The sequence below is a fragment of the Centruroides vittatus genome, unplaced genomic scaffold, assembly GCF_030686945.1.
Source record: "Centruroides vittatus isolate TY-2023 unplaced genomic scaffold, ASM3068694v2 scaffold_2520, whole genome shotgun sequence".
Classification (NCBI taxonomy): domain Eukaryota; kingdom Metazoa; phylum Arthropoda; class Arachnida; order Scorpiones; family Buthidae; genus Centruroides; species Centruroides vittatus.
In genome coordinates, this window is record NW_027122689.1 from 2,706,277 (window position 1) to 2,726,390 (window position 20,114).

Below are 20,114 nucleotides of genomic sequence, written 5' to 3' on the forward strand. Positions count from 1 at the left end.
AGAGATAATTAACTTTAAATGTTTAGTTAGATTATAATTATAATGTAATCTTTAATTTAAATAATAGCAAAGGCAATTCTACTGATTAATTTATATTAATATATTATAATAATGTAAGGACGGATAATCGGTGGCTAAGTGGCTATCGGTCTTACCAGTTTTCTTATATAGGCTCTACATATTAGTCTGTAGTTATTTATAAGTATATAAAACTATGTACTGGAAGTAGAATAAGTTAAATAAACTACACCTTTATCAATCCAGCAAAATTTAATAAAATAATAACGTTTTCAATCGTTTTTAACGATCTTCCTCGGTTACAAAAAAATAGAACATAAAATGTGTTCGGAATAAATATAAAAATTAACGGAAAACGCCCAAACGGACAAAATATAGATAAATAAACAAAATAAATAGCGGAAAAAATATATACAGGGTGTTTTTTTAAACTGACGGTACTCAGAAACACCTGTAGAGCAATCTAACAGCCGGACTGTCGCCAAATTTGGGAGAGTGACTAAGGACGACATGGTAAAGAGATTCCGCGAAGAAAATAGTAGTACCTAAATTTGCCGGTAGAGGAGGATTTGGCGCTGTTGTAGCGAAAAAGCTACCAGCACTTCACAGAAAAAAGGGTCATCGGTCGCTTTTTTCCACTTGCATGCCGCCTCGCTCCCCGGATCTAACCCCGTGTTACTTTTTCCTGTGGGGTTACTTAAAGTCCAAGGTCTATCTTGGTAGTGTCCCAAACTCGATGACTTTGAAGGACAACATTTCTCGAACTGTGACGAACATTCCTGCAGACGTGTTACGTTCGGCCGTAGAGAACACGGTGTTCGGGATGCAATGAGTTGTCCAGCAGGACGGTGATCACATTGAAGAAGGGAGAAGGTTATTTGCTGATTAATTAAACTTTCGTTATTACACTGAAACCACTGTCTGATTATTCATTCGTGTGTTTGTTAATTGCAGCTGGATTTTATGCAGATTCTTAGCTGTTTTGCTACAACAGCGCCAAATCCACCCCTACCGGCAAATTTGGGTAGTACATTTTTCTTCGCGGAATCTCTTTCCCGTGTCGTCCTTAGTCACTCTCCCAAATTTGGCGACAGTCCGGCTGTTAGATTGCTCTACAGATGTCTCCGAGTACCGTCAGTTAAAAAAAAAACACCCTGTACAGTAATACCTCGACTTACGCGAACCCGGAGTTACGCGAATTTCAAATCTCGACGATTCGTGTTTTGTTTGAGCGCCACGCAACCCTTGATTACTCACTCCCCCCAAACTATTGTTCGGCTTACAGGTTCGGACGTGTCGCGCGGAATCGACGCATAGCTACAATTTATTTTTGTTTTATCTTGAGGAAACCGTGTTTTATATTTTCTTTCTTTCTTTCGTAGACACAATGTAGTGACGTAGATTAAAAAACACTGGGCGAATTTTTCATCCTTTTATTCGGTTGGAACGCTTTTTTTACATTACGCGTTTCGGGCCGGTGCCCCTCTTCAGCCAACTTCTAAATCCTGGTGGTAAGAGCTTGTATATCATTAAAAGGTGGACCGTACCTCGTTCGGAAGCATAGACAGAGTGCGAATATATTTTTTTTAATCTACGTCACTACATTGTGTCTACGAAAGAAAGAAAAAAAATTTATTTTGTCTTATTTATTTCTGTGTTTGTTATATCTACGGAGACTCGAGACTCTACTGTGTCATCCAAACGAAGTAGAACCGATTCTTCTGCATCAAACAAGAAAAGAAAAACTCCATCTTTAATAATGTTAACTTTACGTTCCAAAGACTTCGATACAAAAATAAAAATTTGTAAATTGGCAAAACTTGATCCTTTAGACCCAGTTCAATCGGATGATCGAATGACGGTTGGAAACTTGACAGAAGGCCTCAGTTTAATTAAAAAGAGGTTACAAATTTTAGAAAATAGACTCCAACGAAGAGCGCATTTCTTCTACAAAACGAGAAATAAAAAAATTATTAGCACGCTACGAGGAAATTTTGCGGGAGAAAAAAATCTTTGAGCCGTCAGACGAATTCGTTAGATTTTAGGAAGCCTTCTATAACAAAATAACTTCGGTTTACGATTTTAATAATATAATTTATTATACATGTATTTATCTAAGATTTTATTAAACACTTTTTTCTAAATTTTTGTTTTCTTTAGTCTCCGGCCCCAATTAAAAATAATTTGTATGTATTTATATGCGAAGTTATACCCCGACTTACGCGAATTCATCGCGTTAGCCGGTCCCACCTATCGCGTAAGTTCGGGGTATTACTGTATATAAGATATAACAACGAAACCAGCATTGTCCGTTAATAACATTAATTAATGTAAAAGGATCTCCACACGGTAGACAACGAGTCCGCATCTCTATGGTTTATACAACCAGTTGTCACGTGCGCCTTGCAGATTTCCGATCTCTCGAGATGTTTGACCGTTTGCCTATTCGTCGTCGTTTTTACAATTGCCGCTCGATCCCATTGGACGTTAACATCCTTCTGTCTTGCGTACGATGCCAGCGCAGTGTTGTCAAGGTTCTTACCGATTGTATATTTGTGCTCTCGAGCCTTTGTTTTAAACTGCGCATCGTTGCACCCACATAAACGAGCTTGGAATTGAAACGTCGGTCGTGTAAAGGCACCGAATATATACCCGTTGTCGAATTCCGATCCTCTTTCTTTTTATCGTTTCTTAAAAGTTTGAAAACAGTGGGATTACGTCGGTATACAATACGAAAATTATCAGACCTGGCAGTACATCTATGTATCTTGTTTAAAAAAAATGGGATGTAATTAAGCACTATTCTTTTTATATTTATTCGGAACACATTTTATGTTCTATAGTTAATGTTGGATTTTTTTTTTTTTTTTTGTAACTGAGGAAGATCGTTAAAAGCGATTGAATACGTTATTATTTTATTAAATTTTGCTGGATTGATTAAGGTATAGTTTATTTATAAGTAATTTAATTATTAGTGTTAGTAAAGTAGTGAGTAAGTAATTAGTAGCAGTCTAATAGTTAGCAAAGCGGTAAGGCGACAACGTAGACTTTTGCGCAATTATTTAGAAAGTTAATTGAGTATTTGCGGATCCAGCAGGCCGAAGATGCGCTGGATCCAGCAATTGCAATCCCTAGTCAAGATATACACCTTATTATGATTCCTTGCTTAGAGACACGCAAACTCAGTCCTTCCATTAATATTAAGGTGATAAAATAAATTCTAAATCTGTCTTTATCTGTTGCTAATTTAAATTAATAAATATTGTTACTAATTACTCGTGTTGTTTTAATTTCCCTGGTGTGAGTTTATTGGCCAGTTAAATAATCGTGTTGTTTTTTACGTAGGTAGATACAGGGTGTTCCAGTACGAGGTGCACTCCCGCGAGCTATTGATAGATTAGCAAAAAATAAGTCTAAAAATGATAAATTTTTCTGGCCCAAAAAAAATCGCGAAAGTCAAATATTATAATCAAATTATCAGCCATACTGTGCATTTTTATAACAACTTTTTCGTATTTACGAACAAATAATACCACAACTTATACATTGCAATTGATAAAAAAAATTAAATTATAAAAGTTAAAAAAGACACAGTCATCCGTTTTTTTACTTTTAAAAAAATTTTAACATCCGACGGAACTTCAAAAATTAAATGTGAAAAATCGTCGCCAGAGGGAAGCCGAGGTATAATCTGCATTTTCCGGCGCTTTTTAAAGTGGTTATAAGACCCGAACTCCAGAAAGGACATGGATGCCCCACCAGTGGGCCAGTGGTATCTCTTGCCGCTCATAGTGGTGGTGACCCGGACCCTAAACACTGGGAAGTTCGGTCGTGGGTTCGCGCCGCGACTCGGACAGGCTGGCTGCTAGGAGTTTTCCGGGTTTTCTCCTAGCCAATAACGACCGAATAGAAGGCCAGTTCCCCATAAAAGTCCTCCCGGAAGGCACGGTTTCCCGCGCGTACGTTTAGGCCGTGAGATAAACGGCTGGCTCTTCGGAGGAAAGGCGAATATAAGGCTATAACCTACGTATGAACCAGAGAGGAGATGAATAGAAGGACATGGATGTAAACCAAAAGACGTCGTAAGATCCCATTTCCAATTTTTAAGAGTTTTTTAAAAATTTTAATTGGACTAATTCTGTTTCTAAGGAACGTTTTAACATTAAACGGCTAAGTGGCCTAAAAAGGAAGGTCTGGTCATCTAAAAAGTTTGTTCTAGAACACGAATAAAAATAAATGGTGATCGTCTAGAAGATTTTTCCGGAACGACTGTGTCTTTTTTAACTTTTAAAAAAATTTTAACATCCGACGGAACTTAAACAATTAAATTATATTTTAAGTTACTAAAAATCTGTCTTGTAAAAGGGTTGAAAAATCGAATTTTTTAGGTACCGCCTATACGGAATGAACTCGTAGCTGCAAATATCAAAAGTTGGGTCTGGAAATTTATTCTCATTATGAGTCTGTATCTCGAAAACTTAATAAGTGATTTAAAAAATAAAAAATAGTTTTAAACATATATTTTGTTTATCTACCCATAGCCCGCGGGAGTGCACCTAGTACTGAAACACAGTGTATAAACATAGTACGTATTTCGCACCTTTCCCTCTCCATTTAGACTATGCCTATGACAAGTCGATCGCGATATATTTTTAAGATAAAAAGATCTTATGTACACAAAAGTTGGCCATCCCCGATGTAAACTATGTATTACTTTTCCAGCTGTTACGCTTTAATAACAAGGGAAAGTATCGGGAATCGTGTCAAATTTGACCTTCCGAGTTATTTTGCAAATCTCCATGTTTTCAGACCTGATCCAAAAACGTCAAAAAAATTTCCGTGTGTGTTTGGCATGTATTTCGATTAATATCTGTTTGGGGTAAAGATTAACAAACGAAATTTGTCACGGTGGCTTGTATACTTGGGGCACTGATGCTATTAAATTTTGGTGGTGAAAGGTCGAGCGAGTGGGGAAAATGAGGGCTGTGTACAGGGGCTAATCCCGACCAAAATTTTTGAACATGCCGAAAGTTATAATAAGAATGATAGGCCTATCTCTAGCACTAAACAATAGGCAGAAACATTATTTGGTTTGATTTTTAAAAAAGTATGGACTATTATAAAGCCCATTATATCTACACATGAAATATATTATAATGAAAAAGTAATAAAAATTTATGGTAATTCATATTTTGTGGGCCCAGGGCTTAAGCCCTATTAATTTTTATGTACATCCGTCCCTGTACACAATACACGTATGCTGACAGAGTACCGCAAGCTTTGGATACAATCTGGCCGTGTTAAATGCTTCGAATGACGTCATGCGCGCGAACTTGTTTGCTGCCGCGAACTTCCCCACGAGCAAGCAATCGAGTTCCCGCAAGCATCGCACTAACTTTTTTTTTAACTCTTTCCGCCCCGTGGGCACTAAGAGGGCCGAACCCATAATGGCTTGCAATAGAGGCCAGGCCCACCATGTGGCGACCGGGTGGTGAGGGACGGGGCCCGACATATCCGGACGGACCACCCCCCCGAAAAATTCCCGGGGATTTTTCGACCGTCGGGAATAATAGTGACAGCAGCACCCGGTATTCCCAGGTCGTCTCCGTCCCAAGTACTGACCGGGCCCGACGCTGCTTGACTTCGGTGATCGGACGAGAACCGGTATTTTCAGCGTGGTATGGCCGCCGTCTAAATCGCACTAACTTAAAACGGCTAGCGATAGCTGTCAATGTGAAAACAAACAGAAATGATAAGAGAGTTCACACGTTAGAATAAATTATTATTGGCATATTTGTTTTCGTATAAAAAGTATATTGACAGTCAAAACTTTCTCTTGAGCATACGGCGCATGCTAAGCAAGCCCAGACAATTCGCCCCTAGTTGTGTATCGTATCTCGAGAGGTGTAGGTCTTAATAACGAATAAAATCTTCATTAAGAACTCTTATAAAAGTAAATAGCTTTATAAATTTAAAATACTCGAAAATAATTTCAGTAAGTCGTGGAACATTGCCAATTAGTTTTATGTTCAAATCCAGATAGAGTTCGCTGTTCCCTTAAAAACTGCATTTGTTACAGGAAAAACCCGTTTTAACTAGTTCAAACTAGTTTTTGCTGCATGTCATTGTTATAACTAGAATTTACTGCTAGTCAAAAATGAGTTTGAGTTAAAACTAGTTTTAACTAGACAAAACGGGTTTTAACAAAATGGCTTAGTAAAAACTATTTCGACCGAGGTCATTCGGCTAACACGTTCCTACAGCGTATGACGAATTTCGTATCGCTTTAACCTTCTTCCCCCGACATCTCGTTTACGTTTATTTCGCCATCCCTCCTAAGGCAATATAGGTCAGTCGGGCGATATTATTTTAAAAGTTCACCGAAAATCAAATTATCGTTATATCTATACGAAAAAATCACTTACATTTATTAATATCTTTTGTTTTAAATACGATATTTTTCAACGCATTTTATTAGAGAAATTTATAAGAAAAAAAATAATATATATCGGAAGTGACACACAAACTTGATAATTTGTAACATTTCGTGAAAATTAACATTGTCTAGTTACACAGTTGTTTGCTGGCACCCAGCCAGAAAGACGTAGAATATTGTTTCGTACAATTCGATATAACACTTACGCGTGTGTTTATTCGTTGCGAAATTATCGCACTATTATATCAAACGTTTGTTTGAAATCGAAATTTTACACCGCTGTCGACTAATATAACGAATTATTATACTTTATTCGCTTCGTATCGAACCAGATTATATCCGTCGTTAATAAATTTTACAAAAATCGATATTTACCGAAGTAACGACGAATCGGTACCCTCGAAGTTTTGCTTAAAACGCCAGGGTACCGATCGATCGGTGCCTTCGGGGACGAAGGGTTAATTAATGTTAATAACGCGGATGTGTGACCGATGTTTTCAATAAATATCGTATTAAATAATACAAATATTTTAATCCCAATCGTCGCTTTATTTATTTCCCCCGGACATATTTATGTAGCTAAAATTAGTTTTAACTAATGTTAAAAGTTAAAACTAGTTTTATCGAAAATCAAAACATGTAAGGCAGTAAATTCTAGTTTTAACCAGACAAAACGGGTTTTAACAATGACGTCCAGTAAAAACTAGTTTCGACTAGTTAAAACGCGTTTTCACTAAAAACGGGTTTTTACTGTAACATATATATATAAATGGACGTGTGCGCGCCTATATCTCACTCTGCAGCCAAAACTACACATCGCATACGAATGGTGTTTGTGTGTGGTAGTAGCCCCGAGTCTCCCATCGTGCACTACGGTGGTTGCGTCTCGATAGCTATAAGGGTGTGGGAGATATGGGGGTCGAAAGTGGCTGACTACAAAAATGTATGACGCTTCAATGAGAATGTTCCAGTTATTTCTAGAAAGTTCCAGAACCTAGAGGTGAAATTTGGTACGCAGTTAGGGTACGTCACGAAAATGCACATTAAGAAGGGATTTTTCGAAATTCCCCCCGCAGGGGGAGAGGGAGAGCATTAACCGGAAGAACGGCTTCTACTGTACTATTTTAGATGCGATTTTTCGTATTTAAATACGTTTAGTCTTCATCGAGTACTTAGGGGTATTAAATTGATAACATTTCAGACATCGTTATAAATATTTTTATATATTTCGATTTTGTAACCAAATGTTCGAACCGTTTTAAATTCGAATTTGTTTTTTATGTCGGTTCGATTATAGAATGATTGTAAACGTTCCAGAAAATTAATCAAATTGAAAACAATTCGTTTGATTCTCGGCAATTCTCGTCATTCTCGGCGGTAGGTGTTATATAACAATTTACTACGGTTGTTGAAATATTGAATGTAAATAGGGTTTGCTTCCAAAATCCGCGCGAACGCAGTCGCGGATAACAGATGAGAGATATTTGGGTTGTAAGTGTTAAGAATGGAAGTGTTATGAGAAAGCGACGTACAAGATTTACAGGCGCAGATGCGGTTTTATGCGTTTTTGCAGGAAATCGAAGATATTTTTAGACCCATCTAAAAATTCTCTAATTAGTCTCTGGAAACAGGGGGACCTAATTCTTGCATTCTGTGAAAACGGGTAAGGTTGGCTATAACGTAATAATCTTAATCTTCGCTATCGTTACTTTTTGCCCGAGCAATGCTGGACTTATCTGCTAGGAAAAGAAAAGTCTTTTAACGCGTGTCTTTTATATTAAAAAAAACTATATTACATATAAATGTATGAACAAAAAAAAACCCCAGGGAAGCGGGTACTTGCAGCTAGTATATATATTCCAAATGGTTTGACCCGAGTTCTAACGAATCATTCCGTACGTTTCTATATTCAACGGTTGACTCAACAGTGAGTCCCTCCGTCGAACGATATGACGTCACGTTTTGCAGAAAAAAGAAACGCTTTCGTTGAGAGGTCGCTTTTCAAGATGGCTGACTTAAGTAACGAGAAGGTGGCTATCGTCACTGTTTTGCTAAATAATTAAAATAACTCGCTTAACCATTATTCGAATAAATCCTTTTATTCGAATGAACCCTTATCTGTATCATTTTCTAGTATACTGGGTCTTTCTTTAATAATTTCAATTAATTTCTTGAATATTTACATCATTAGGAAGAATTAAAAGAAGGCTAAATATCGGTCGTAATTAATTTTGGACAAATGAAAAAAGTCTTAATATTTCAATATTGACCAAACAATATCCAACATAATCGTGCAATCACATGTTTTATCATACACAGATCTTTCATTAATCTGTCCGCTATTACAGCATCCACAGCAGGGAATGGATAGTTCCTATAAGCAAAATCTAATTTTTCGTGGAAGCCGCCATGTTATAGTTGAATACTTAACGGTCGTTGAGCTCAACGGTAAAACAGCGCTGACGAAAATCGTCTGTTTTTTACAATATTATTCGTAAATGCTTAAATAATCATTATTTTAATAAAATAGCTCATAATTTTCACCCCAAATACAAAAAATGAAGTTTAAACCCATCTTCTCGCCACGCTAGACGTAGTGAATGCCATTATCGACCGTCTAGAATTGCCAGATGGGGCGCTCGACAGTCCGCCGTTCACGTTTTGGGCTGAATACGACGGCTGCAACCTCTCTAATATAAGTAATAGTTTATTAATGATTATATACAGAGGAACCAGATGTATTAGAATTGAATAATAATAAATTTTCATCGTGAATAATTGAAGAAATTCTGCCTTAAAGATTTCTATCCTAAGGTGACATTTTATTGTTTGATAATTCTCAACTTTCTTAATGTACAGTACATTAAGAAAAAACACGATCCGCTTACATTTTAGAAGCTTTTTTAACAAATGTTTTTAGGACATTAAACAATGCTTTTTCAGATTTAAAAAACTGGTTAAAGTTTACCTAGGGAACCCCAATGGCTGCGCTTCCTGTAATCTAGACGGCATGTGATATCAGAAATTCTTTGTAGGTGGCACATTTTTCAAATTACACTACCGTATGTAATTTTTTTTTTGCATGACAGTAAGACTCCTGCGTGTGTTATTTTGACTAGTTAAACATTTATGAAGAAAAGTGTTACTTTCCATTATTTTTAACAGTAAATAGGCAAGTTTCTATTCCTTCTAGTTTTAATGTTGAAATGTGCAGCAAATTTAATAATTTTCTCATAATAATATTTATTCACAGAAGTATCTTTTTGTGAGTTAATGGCTACTGCTGGCATTGATTTTAAAAAATATTGGACTAATTGTACCTCTGGACAATTCTTTCGATTAATGTAGGGGAGAGCGGGGCTAAAAGTTTCCGGGGTAAGTTGTTCCGATCGAAAATAGCTCCACAAGAAAAAAATATATATATAATTAGTAAATATGTCATGAAATCGAACGTTTCTGCGCACCGACGGCAGCTATCTTAATCAGGCCAGTGACGTCCGGTACATTGGAAAGAGAGCCTGTACGTCGCTGATCCACATAAGTAAATATTTTCGTGTTTGATATTTTTGGTATATCTGGCGAATTTAAATAATTAGCAATTAGTTGTTTGGTATTTTTATTCAAAAATATATCGAGTATCTTGATATACTATGCGAGGACCCAGACGAGGTCCGAAATCGCAAAAATGCAGAATTCTGTTGTGAAAAAAATAACGATAAATTATGAGAGAGAGAGAGAGAAAAAAAAAACTCTTAATCAAAACAACGTAACGAAAAATGTAAACAACGAGTCTCGGGATGACGTCAACGCGTGTTAAACGACCTGTTAATGTTTAATCCAAAGGTAGAACTCTGACACACGCACTCATAAAGAGATATAAGGTTGACACAAGTATTCAAAGAAAAAATTGAACTTAGGAAAACAATTTCAGAAAAAGGGAAAAATTGAAGAGATAGAAAAATATCGCGTGATCGTTAGAATTCCAAGATGACATCAATTGCAAACAACGGATTAAATTATGAGTGCAGGTGTTGTGGTTCTATCAACAATCTCGGAGCATAGTCGACAAAGGGTGTCAAATAGACACCTCGAATCGGACCTTTCCCGCGACTCGACATGGTCTCGTTTTGCGCTTGGAAACAAAGGGGAGGCCAATCGGGAAGCGAGGAAAGGGACGAGGGACCAATCCGCAAGGTGGACGGGACACGGAAAAACGTATAAAAACTGGGACTTCAAGGTCAAAGAGGAGAGTTTTTCGGAATGACCGACGTGCCTCTCGAGGATTAAACCAGTGTGTGCTGTGTCGTCCCTCGGAACTTTAAGTGTGCCACCGCCCGTCAACATCGCCGTACGGCCCTTCTCGTCCGCCCGGGACTGGATATAGTGACCTGCCGAACTCTTACGTTCTGAAGATCGCCGAGATTTGGAACAACCTAACCGATGTAAGCATGTATTCGTCCAAATAAACGGTTTTCCGCATGTGAACACTTGTCATCATTTGCCTCCTTCGCAACCGTCCACATACACGGGTTCCCTTAAGCTCATCCTGACGCGGGATATTTAAGCCCAGTCTACACCAGTCCAAATCTTACACTGGTGTCAGTTTCGCGGGATTAATTGCACCCCCCTTTAAAGTCGGCGAACCTTACACTACGCTAAAACTGTATATGTCTCGTAACCTAATCTAGTAGTTGCTGTTTTGAACCCATAGATGTTCCCTTCTTTGGGGGCATGTTGTGACCTTGGAACAACTTGCCCCAGTTCATCTGTACCGGTAATGCAGTAAAAATAATGTTTTTTTCCTTTTGCAGTATGCGGACTTATATTCGAAAAACAACACGGGGTTCTGTATTTCGGGAGTTGATGCAAAGAGCTGCAGGTGCAGCTATTAAAGATGGTTAAAAAATAAAAACTGTTGCCAGAGAATTAGATATTTGTCATATGACGTTATATAGAATTGTAAAGAAGTTGAAATCTGGAGTAGAAAACGCTGCGATTGGCTACAAAAAAGTAAGATTGGTCTTTAGTGAAGAACAGGAAAACAAGTTAGAGTATTTGTCAAATGTAAGCTTTACTGACGAAAGACAAATCTTGGATCAGCCAGGGTCATCGGAGTTGTAAATTTGCCTGCAACTTCTGGTGTTATACAAGAACTTGGAAAGAGATGTTCCTTTCTCCCTTTTCTTTAAGTAAAAGTTATAAATGTTGAAACGTAAAAATGTTTTCTTTATAATAAATTTAAGAAAAACAACTAATTATTGATAAGATATTATTGATTAGCCTTTAAATATATACTTAGTTAAATAAATTATTGTTTTTTTTTTTACATATTACACCTTCCATAGATCTCGTAACAACTTGCCCCACCCTGTTGACAACTAGCCCCGAACCGGGGTAAGTTGTAACTTTCCGACTTTATGTATTGTATTATTAATTATAAAAAAAAACTTACAAAAAATCAACCCCAAAAACTGTATTTATAGCAAAGTTAAATATATTACTAAATTTTAATCTCTTAATACTTATGCTAGAATTATGTTTCCTTAACAAAATATAAGGTTGATTAAAAAACGGAACTTGTAGCCCCGCTCTCCCCTACTCTAGATTCGATGATTTAGCAATAGATAAGAAAATACCGAGTGATGCGAATTTTGCAATATTCTTGAATTTGCAACTTGTAGAATATGAATGCAACAAATATGGAAAGCGTCATAAGTTAATGTATAGAGCAGAAAAAACTATCGATGCGATGTAATGTTTGTAAAACAAATTATTCAGCATTTCAAGGAACTTTTAAAGGGAAATGCGGACGTTTGTCGTGGGAGAGTATTTTGTCATTTATTTGGTACTTATTGTGTTTAGACTGTTCACTAACTAATACTGCTGTAGCTTCAGGAATCTCAAAAAAATAAATAAAAAAACAGCAGTTGATTGGGCAAACTTTTTACGTTTTGTTATGATGGTTTCTATTAATAACCTATCTACTTTTAAGATTGGCGGGTTAAATAAAGTTGTGAAAATAGATGAAACAGTAATTACAAAGAGAAAATATGAGAAAGGTAGAAAATTGAAGGGGACGAGGTGGGTTGTAGAAAGTGTGTGCAGAGATGATAATACGAACCCATAATGGGCCTACTAAAAGAGGCCCTCTTAGTGCCCACAGGGCGGAAAGAGTTAAAAAAAAAGAGAGAGAAGATGATACTTGTTTTATATGCCAAGTAAACAATAGGAATGAACATACTCTGAATTGGGTTATTTCAGTTTGTTAATTCGGGCAGCATAGTGATTACAGATGAGTGGAGAGGATACAACAGTATAAATGATTTAGAAGGTTTGGATATAGATCATTTAACTGTAAATCATTCGAAAAATTTCGCGGATCCGAAAACAGGAGCCAACACAGAAAATCGAAAGATTATGGGGTATTTAAAAAACAGGAAAAGTCTTCCGGTACATTATACGGAGGAATTGTCCGAATCCCGATGTTCCCTCTAAGCTGTGCGGCCGCGCACTGCTCAAATTGTTGCCGCGCAGGCGAGCGTGCACACTGATTTGAATTGTTTAACTTATTTTTCACTCTGCAACATGATTATTGCTACGTATATTTTCGATTAAATACATTAAATCATTGACAAAAGATAATATTTTGTATGGAAGTATGTTTTAAAATAAATTTTAATCTCTATTTTATAATTAATTATTTTAATTTTTATAGGAAAAAAATAAGATTTTATATATATACATGTTCAGAAAAATTTTTGCCCAGAATCTGCTCAGCAAAATTTTTTTTTTTTTTTGCTCAGAGAAGTGTATGTTCCGCTCATCTACAAAAAATTAGAGGGAACATTGCCGAACCCTATTCTTTTATGTATAAAAAATATCACAACCTAACCTAACCCGTTCGGGGAACGGAATCGCTTGACCACTGGTGGGCCTATTTGGTTTTTACTGTACTGCGGAAAGTTCAGAGATGTCAGTATTATAAGAGGGTGCAATCTCCGTAAGAATACTTTGAGTTCCGTAGATATTTTACCGGAATTTAGAGAATAGAATATACAAATACGTTTTGTTTTAATAACAGAAAATTTAATTATCATTGCTATTCAGAATTTGTGTATGATCGATATTGAATCTGACAGGAAAAGTAATTGCAGGATTTTCGATATACAGTAGTTTGTTGGTAACATCGAATAATAAGTATAATTCTGTAGAATATAGGCAAAACAAGTCGCGCAAATCCTCTAGTTTTCCATTGCGTATAATAACAGTTTTATCATTGACAAACAGTTCGGTAAATAAATGATCCATAATTTAATAAAACTATAATGATGAAATCAATCTCAAATTATTTTCAAAATTCGAATACGTATCCAATAAAGGACAAATATGCAGTGGTGCTTTCTAATTTCTAACAATTCAGAGTTAGAGGTAAATGATTCGGTCGGAACATCTTCGGACTACTAGAAACAGTTCCACATCGAGTGTCCAGACAGTCCAGTCGCGGAACTACCAGCGCATTCTTCATTTTGTGCTTTTATCAATATGTTACAGTAAAAACCCGTTTTTAGTGAAAACGCGTTTTAACTAGTCGAAACTAGTTTTTACTGGACGTCATTGTTAAAACCCGTTTTGTCTGGTTAAAACTAGAATTTACTGCCTTACATGTTTTGATTTTCGATAAAACTAGTTTTAACTTTTAACATTAGTTAAAACTAATTTTAGCTACATAAATATGTCCGGGGGAAATAAATAAAGCGACGATTGGGATTAAAATATTTGTATTATTTAATACGATATTTATTGAAAACATCGGTCACACATCCGCGTTATTAACATTAATTAACCCTTCGTCCCCGAAGGCACCGATCGATCGGTACCCTGGCGTTTTAAGCAAAACTTCGAGGGTACCGATTCGTCGTTACTTCGGTAAATATCGATTTTTGTAAAATTTATTAACGACGGATATAATCTGGTTCGATACGAAGCGAATAAAGTATAATAATTCGTTATATTAGTCGACAGCGGTGTAAAATTTCGATTTCAAACAAACGTTTGATATAATAGTGCGATAATTTCGCAACGAATAAACACACGCGTAAGTGTTATATCGAATTGTACGAAACAATATTCTACGTCTTTCTGGCTGGGTGCCAGCAAACAACTGTGTAACTAGACAATGTTAATTTTCACGAAATGTTACAAATTATCAAGTTTGTGTGTCACTTCCGATATATATTATTTTTTTTCTTATAAATTTCTCTAATAAAATGCGTTGAAAAATATCGTATTTAAAACAAAAGATATTAATAAATGTAAGTGATTTTTTCGTATAGATATAACGATAATTTGATTTTCGGTGAACTTTTAAAATAATATCGCCCGACTGACCTATATTGCCTTAGGAGGGATGGCGAAATAAACGTAAACGAGATGTCGGGGGAAGAAGGTTAAAGCGATACGAAATTCGTCATACGCTATAGCAGGGGTGGCCAACAAGTCGATCGCAATGCCAATTTTGGTCGATGGCTCGCGATGTCTTGACTTAATCTGTTACACTTGTAACTGAACGTAACGCGCAAAAGCAACAATATGCATGCAGTTATGGCTGGACTCGTAGAAACAACCATTTAGCTCGAATACTTGGTACTGTCATACGGTAACATCTTTTCTTTAGTATTAACATTATTATTAGTATTAATCAATATTATTTATCCACGGTGACAACTTTGAGTTTCAATTTTTCTTCTGTTTAAAACGTAAGTACCTTTTCTCTATGTTTTAACTTAAATTGTGGCTTTTCTTACCTATCTATTTACTCGATAAGTGAGCGTTTTCGGCAACAGACTTCTATATTTTTGGAAATACGTCAACCGAGAAAAATATTCCAGTATCACCAAATGTAGCAAATATATTTATTCTTGTTTCGGATCTTCATATTTGTGTGAATCGGCATTTTCATACGTAAAGTTAACGAAGACTAAACAACATTCTGTCCCGAGTGATTCCCATACCGAAGACTCGTCATTATTATTTTTGTCAGGATATACATTTAATTATGATTTTTTGGTTAGAGACACGCGAACTCAGTCCTGCTATTAATGTTAAGGTAATAAAATAAATTCTAAATCTGTCTTTATCTGTAGCTAATTTGAATTAATAAATATTGTTAATAATTACTCGTGTTGTTTTAATTTCCCCGGACGTGAGTTTTTTGGCCCGTTAAACAATTATGTAAAACTGGAACCTATGTAAAAAGCAACATAGGTATACAGGGTGTTCCAGTACGAGGTGCACTCCCGCCAGCTATTGATAAATTAGCAAAATTAAGTCTAAAAATCTTATATCATTCTTCCGTTATAAATTTTCCTAGCCCCAAAAAAAATCGCAAAAGTGAAATCTTGTAATCAAATTATCAGCCAACTGTGCATTTTTATAACAACTTTTTTATATTTACGAACAAATACAGTAGAACCTCGATCATCCGGATTGTTCAAAATAAACAAAAATTTTACAAATTTGCTGAATTGCACTTTGCGATTGCAACACTGTTTATGTAGGCTACGTGATGGAATGCATAACTTTTTTTGTCCCAATAACGTCTCACCCGGCACAGTGGTCCTAAACTTCTTAATACATTTTGCCTCGTAGGAAAAATATAACTTGACATACATATTTATAAATAATTTATATTCAAATTACATCATTTCTACGGCCAAGGGTGGTGTAAGGCGTGGGCGACGTGGGCCACCGCCTACGGCCTCGGCGCCTCGAAGGTTTATGCATTACTTAAAAGCCGTGAACGCGACTAAAAAATTTTTACTCGTCATAAAACGATAAATAGTTTGCATTTTTATGAATAAAAATTTGACAGTTTCGACTTCTTTTTATTTTATAAAGTCCGTCTTCTTGCGCCACCAGAGGGCCTTTAAACAATACGCAGTGTTAGTGCTGGTCAGTAGTAGTTTAAATTCAAAACGAACGTTTGTTTTTTGAAAATTTGATCACGATTTAAATACAGTACAGTATTATTTTTCGATTATCCGGATTTTTCCTTATCCGGATTACATTCATCCCCAATTAGTCCGGATGATCGAGGTTCTATGTAGTGGCAAAACTTATACATTGCAATTGACAAAAAAATTAAATTATATTTTGAGTTACTAAAAATCTAGGTTAATTTGTACAGTACCTAGGTAATTCAAGATGGCGGCCTAATCGGTTGCGACAGGCGATGCTCCCGACGGCGACTGTTGGAAGCGAGACGCGATGCCGACGGCGGGCTGTTGCGAGCGAGACGCGATCACGTGACCACCTCGCGAAAAACACCGACGCCTAACTAAAAAAAATGCACGTTGCATGTAAAAACTAGTAACTACTATTACTAAGTTTACGAAGAAATATATTTATTTTACTCACCTGCACGAAGGCTGTCATTTTCGCTTCTTTCTTTTCGGTAAAAACAGTGCTTCCGGATTTGACGAATTTTGAAATTATCCGAATCAACGTCTCCTCGCTTCTGTCGTTGACCTTGCAAACAAAGCATGCGAGGTTATCCTCGCGACACACTCCGCCGACTACCCATCTCGTGCCCTTCAGTTTGCGACCCTTTTCGTATTTACGTCTGGCTATCACGGTATCGTCGATTTCAACGGTTCTGCCGGGTCCTCCTATTTTAAACGACGAAACATTCTCCACGGCTATCATCATTACCAGACGGAAGTAGTTTGCCCAATCGACAGACGTGCGAGCACTGATAGAGCACGCAAAGGCCGCGTTCTTTAGCGTGCATTCCAAGCACAGCAAGTGCCATACGAAGGAAAACACTTTCTCCCAAGAAATGTGTCCGCACTTACCCCTAAAAGTACTTTCAAAAGCGGAAGAGTTCTTTTTACAATAGGCGCATTTCATAGCCACGGAGTTCCTGTCGGCACGGTACTGTACACCAACTTCGACGCACGAGAACAAACGGTACAAACGGCCTCGACGTGTTGCAAACCTAGTTTTACAGCCAATTTCACGTCGGACGGAATTCTCTCGTCCATCCCCAAATCGTTAAAGTTGCTTCCAAGCAATTCAAAAAACATTACCGAATCACACCTAGTCCAGAATTCTTCCGAAATTATCACTTCGGTCGACATTATTATTCTCGGGTTTTTTTTTCTTTCTTTCTTTCTTTCTAAATTTCCAAAAAACACGAAATAAACAAAATGCAAAACGTCAGGAATAAACCTCGATACGAAAAGAGGAAAAAAAGGGGCACGTACCGCATAGAGAGCAGTAGGAAAATTCTAGAGAACCAAAAAACAAAAACGTCTCACATACGCCACAACCTTGCGAATGAAAACGAAAATTTGCATAATTTCACCGCAAGGAAAAAATCCACGACGAACAAAGCGATTTGCATAAAAAAATAGCCAGATTTCGAAAAGCGCCCTCTACGGTCTCCGGTGCCGAGATTTCCGAACTGTAGCGGATCACGTGATCGCGTATCGCTCGCAACAGTCGCCGTCGGGAGCATCGCCAGTCGCAACAGGTAAGGCCGCCATCTTGAATTGCCTAGGTACAAATTAACCAAAATCTATCCTGAAAAAGTGTCAAAAAATCGATTTTTTTAGGTACCGCCTGTACGGAATGAACTCATAGCTGCAAATATGAAAAGTTGGGTTTGGAAATTTATTTTTATTATGAGCCAATATTTCGAAAACATACTAAGTGATTTAAAAAATAAAAGATAATTTTGAACATATATTTTGCTTATCTACCCATAGCCCGCGGAAGACACCTCGTATTGAAACACAGTATGTAAACATAGTATGTATTTCACACCTCCCCGCTCCATTTAGACTATGCCTATGACAACAAGTCGATCGCGACACATTTTAAAAATAAAAAGTAGATCTTATGTACACAAAAGTTGGCCACCTCTGCACTATAGGAACGTGTTAGCCGAATGACCTTGGTCGAAACAGTTTTTACTAAGCCATTTTGTTAAAACCCGTTTTGTCTATTTAAAACTAGTTTTAACTCAAATTCATTTTTGACTAGTAGTAAATTCTAGTTTTAACAATGACATCCAGTAAAAACTAGTTAAAACGCGTTTTCACTGTAACATATATATACAGGGTGGGCCAGCGAAAACGAAACGGCAGAGTGTTCGTGTTCGTCCATGCAAAGCGCTCGGACAGGCCGATTTTACTCTCGAGGGGACATCTTTTGCAATAAAGTTTTTGCGATTCTGAATACAACAGACAACAAAAAATTTTAAAAACTCATTTATTTTGTATTAAGTAAACAAGCATTTATTTCGAAAAATATGTTTGTTTAGTTAATATTCAGAATCGCAAAAACTTTATTGCCAAAGATGTCCCCTCGAGAGTAAAATCGGCCTGTCCGAGCGCTTTGCTTGGACGAACACGAACACTCTGCCGTTTCGTTTTCGCTGGCCCACCCTGTATATATATAGATATAGATATATATCAAAATTACTTACGTATAATTCAGCTGTTTAATTTTAAGCCAATTTCTGTCTAAATTTATTTTGTCATCTCCGTCAGACAAGTTTCTACTCGCTAATGTAAGCGTACATCACCTTCCTCCGACATTTTTTCCTCTCAAAATCGTTTACGTCCCCACGCGGAAATAATTAAAAATTATAATTATTTATGAATTTTACAATAAAATTTAGAAAATGGCAGTTATTTCTCATAGTATATGAACATTTTCATTTCAGAACGAAATCAGATGCAGCTAATAATTTTTTTGTAATGTTTTTGTAAAGTAAACTTTATTTTCTATTGATGCTCACACAATTTTAAAAGTGTAACAACTTAATTCCCGGAATGGACGAGTAGTGTCGCACTTCATGTAATTGTATGGAAATCACGTGAATATGCGTATTTGAAAAGTGTGCGTAAATTGCCAGCTGTAGTTGTTATTTGGCTATTGGAAAGATAATAAAGATCTGCGTGTGCACTTTGACCACATCGACAACGCGCCAAACCACGTTTATAGTAGACGACTTTCTGACAAAAAGAGCAATAACCCAATTAGATTTCTGGTTATTTACAAAATTAAAAACCACTCTGAAGGGGAAAAGATTTTCTGATATAACTGACATCCAACAGCATGCGAGACGAACACTCGACAATATTTCAAAATATCTAGCCACCAGTTGCGTAACTTTTCCGGCTTTTATGACATTTTACTTTAAAAATGAATTTGTATTTTAAATCAAAATAAATAACTAAAATTGTATGTGGCGCCACCTGTAATGAGATTTTGTTATAAAAATTGTATATGTTATGGACAAAGTGATTAATCGGGCATTATTCATAATGCCCAGTCATTATGAATAAGGACCTAAAAGGGCGGGCAGTGTAATAAATATTGATTAATTTATCAAATTATGAATACTGCTATCATTATGAATTAAGGGTGACAGTATTCGTTATGCCCGGTCATTATAAATACTACTATCACCTAGTCGGGCAAAGTGATGATAATAAGTTGAGGAATGATCATCCGACATACGCTAGCTAATCGGCACTCAGTTGCGTGTGCGTATCGTGTTTAGTACCGAATTTAAAATTAATTAAAAAATCCTCCACTTATTTCATTTAGAAATATTTATTTTTTGTGAATTATTTCAAAGTATTTTAAA

At 36.5% G+C, this 20,114-nt stretch overlaps 1 non-coding gene across 1 annotated transcript; it reads right to left on the reverse strand.

The window, feature by feature from the left end:
- Positions 1-5,591: 5,591 nt before the first annotated feature.
- LOC136987620 (5S ribosomal RNA) lies at positions 5,592-5,710 on the reverse strand. Its single transcript, XR_010882636.1, has one exon. It is a non-coding gene; the product is annotated as a 5S ribosomal RNA (ribosomal RNA).
- Between the last annotated feature and the right edge of the window lie 14,404 nt (positions 5,711-20,114).